The following is a 3,463-nucleotide window of genomic DNA, read 5'->3' as shown; positions in this document are numbered from 1 at the left end:
CATATTTGGTAGGTGTGGTCATCTGTCCATCCCCAACTCCTCTGTGTCTCTATCATACACACAGTTAATCAGAGGCAGCTATTTATTTAGTAACTGCTCCTTTTAATGGTAGAGCAGTTGAATAAGTATGATACATATGAGAGTCCAAAACAAGACCCTGCATCCAGACACCCTAAATCCTGGGAAAGTTTGGATCCAAAATTTGCAGCCCAAGCTCATCTCTGTTGTTTCATAGCATTATTGCTCAGCAACTACAACTCAAGGTATTTAGACACTGTTACCTGCACTGTCTCCATCTCAGAGTTAAGAATGTGAAAATCCATGGATTGATGATATAAAAGAAGATACACATCACTGATGAGTCAACTGTGCCCTGCTACTGACAACCCCCAAATGAATATGCAGTAGTATGGACTCTCCTCCTAGCTAGTTGCTGAACCTGCGTGCAACAACTCCTCCTCTCTGCTAAACCAGTGATCTAACCCTACCTCCCAGCTGCCAAACCTGTTCACAGTCATACCCTTTACCGGTGCTCAGATTCAACCCCAAATTACCAAATCCACCCATGAGTCTCACCCCACAAAAGACTCCCTGAAATTGAGAGGTCAGGGGAAAATGTGAAGGAAAAAACAAAAAAATCACAGAAAATAGAGAATTTCCTGGCTTTGGTGGGAATTTACTTGGCTCATTGAAAGGAGATTTCTGGAGCTTGGCAGACAAGTGAATCTGCAGGTCACTTTGGCCCCAGTCCTACAATGACTGAGGCACATACTTAACTTTAAGTAGAATGGAACTTCTCACATACTTAAAAGTTAAGCACATAAGTCTTTGCAGGATTAGAGTCTCCGAGAGCCCAAATGTTGGTGTCATGGAAGTCAATGGCAAAACTCTCATTAATGCCAATGGAAGCAAGATTTGGTACTCAGGGTCCCAAGCTGATTAATTTCCAATGAAGTCAATGGAAAGATTGATATTGACAGCAAGGGGAATTAGAGTGGGCCTTTAAAAGGTTAGCCAGCAGATTGATCAATTTTGAAAAATAGTCACAGACAACACTTGTGTAACTTGTCATGCTTATAAATGGATTGGGGTGAGAGCGGGAGGGAGATTGCCAATTTGAATGTGTGGTTCTCACTGTTCATATTTTCTTTCATGTTGGAATAAAAGGATTTTAAAAGGAAGATTAGGAAATATAGAAAATGATCACACAGTCTATATTTGCAATAAAAAAAAAGTCTCAGTTGAGAATTTCTATGACTGCTGTATCATTAGCTTGTGTCATTTAAATCAGAATGTGGACCCATGAGAAAAGTAAAATGCAGGAGATGAAAATGGTGAGTAGATGGTACCTTATTGTGAATTAGCAGTATGACCTTGATTGTTAAGTACAGGGATAGCATTTGTTGATGTTTTTGTAGAATTTAAATAGCTCTTGAAGGTAATGATTTTTGTTTATGTGAAAATGGTTTCCTTTTTTTTTTTTTATTGTTTAGAATAATGTAGTTAACGTGTATTTTATTCTAGTATCTACTGAAAATATTCCTTTGCTTTTTGTATTTCAAGTGAATAATTTTACACTCCTTTCTAAAGCTTTCCAAAAATGTTTGATTTCAATTGGAGACACCTTTTTGCAGACACTACTGCTATGTTTGTTTCCTCAAATCAAATTTTCCATTCAGTTGTATTTTACAGGATTGCACTTTATGTTGCTCTTGATGAAAGATCAAGTGGGCTTTGAGATCTCTCCTTTAATGAATGGCAGTAAGTGGATGCAGTATTCATAGTCTTAAATACGCATTCCCTTTGCAGAGGTCAATCCATCAATAATACATGCTGGAAATGTAGACATAATATTATGCTGTACACTCATCTCAGGGGCATTGCAAGGGACTAGGTCAAAAGACAAGGAGTATTTTATGACAGTGTAACCACTCACGCTTTAATGGGTTAATGAGTTTATAACAGTTACTTAGTCACTGAGGCCAAATCTTGAGCAGTCAATGGGACTGAGTTGCAGATGCTCAGTGCCACTTAGGATTGGGCCTTGCTCCCTCCCATTCAAGTTAATAGCAAAAGTTCAACAGAAGAAGGATCAGGCCCTATGATGGAGCACATGTATACACACGCGACTACAATCTGACTAACTGAACATCATGCATCTTCCTCAGCCTGTCCCTTGTTCTTCATCTCAAGCCACTGGTATGAGGTATAAGGCCAAATCCTGCTCCAGCTTTCTCAGATGGATGGTCCCACTGCAGTCAGTGGGATTATTGTGGAAGTAAGACAAGTAGAGTTTGGCCCACGGATAGTATTTCTACAGATAGGATTTTGTTCTAACACCAGTGACTTCCATGAGAATTTTTCCACTGGCCCTCTGTGATTGTCTATAGATCACACACAGGCTGATGGCACCTAATTAACCCCTTCCAGCATAACAGAATCCCTTCTCTTCTCTGCTTTTCCTCCCAATAGAGTTTAACATGTAGCCATCCTGAATAACTCATCTCCCAGAAAAACAATAACGAGGGAAGAGAGGGAGATGAGAGAGTGCACACAGCCTCTGGCATGGGGGGGAGGAAATAGGAGACCCTGGTATGGGGGAGGGAGGAAATAAGGGGTTACAGAACCCTAGTGTGTGTTGGGGGGTGAAATTAAGGAAAACTGATATGGGGGACAGGGCAAAGAGCCCTTAGCATGGAGGTGAAGAATGGTGGATCCTAGTATGAAGGGAGGGAGGGGAATAGGAGTGAGAGAGATCTTGCTGTGGAAAAGGAGAGAATGGGCCCCACAGAACCCTCACCATGAGGAGTGGAGAATGGGGCACCCTGGTATGGGAGGTGAGAGGGATCCAGGTAAACAGAACCCCTGGCAGGGGGAGATTGGGGGAATTACAGGAAGTCTCCGCAATAGAGTGGGATGGGAGAGTGGCACACAGTGGAGGAGAATGGAGGGATGCAAGAATCCCCTGGTATGTGCAATGATCTTGGTCTACACAAGCTACCAAGTATGCAGCCCCTGAGTTACCTGAGAATGTACTGTAGGGGTTGGCGCATAGGTCAGATCAAAACAAATGTTATAGGATGGGCTGCCTTGAGAGGGAAGAGCAGGAGCATCTGACCTTTGGAAAGTTCAGGTGACCACAAAGAAGATGTACTAAGAGTAACTCACAGGGCTTTGGAACATGCTTGCTGGAACTAGAGGGGCCTTGTATTGTTCTGCTTCACCCTAGCTGTGAGGACAAGCAAGCCTGAAGTGAGCAAGCAGAGCACTGCCAGAGGTGAGCAGTTAGGACAGCAGAAGTGTCTGAGGTGGGACAGATGATGCCCTTTCCATTGCCTCTCATTCTGGTTCAGTGCCTCTCCTTTCTGGGCCAAATGCTGTTTTCCTTACTCATGTGAGTAGAGTTTGGCCTGGTGAGGTGCAACTGCTTCTCCTGGGTAAGAAGGGAAGACTGGACCACTAA

At 42.8% G+C, this 3,463-nt stretch overlaps 1 protein-coding gene across 3 annotated transcripts in view; it reads left to right on the top strand.

Annotated features, from left to right (window-relative positions):
• The window catches only part of FAM169A (family with sequence similarity 169 member A), a 187,923-nt gene that overhangs the window by 27,981 nt on the left and 156,479 nt on the right, over positions 1-3,463 (top strand). The gene's annotated exons all lie outside the window — the stretch shown is intronic.

This window comes from Malaclemys terrapin, chromosome 6 (genome assembly GCF_027887155.1).
Source record: "Malaclemys terrapin pileata isolate rMalTer1 chromosome 6, rMalTer1.hap1, whole genome shotgun sequence".
NCBI classification, from domain to species: domain Eukaryota; kingdom Metazoa; phylum Chordata; order Testudines; family Emydidae; genus Malaclemys; species Malaclemys terrapin.
This window is presented reverse-complemented; position numbering and strand designations above follow the sequence as displayed.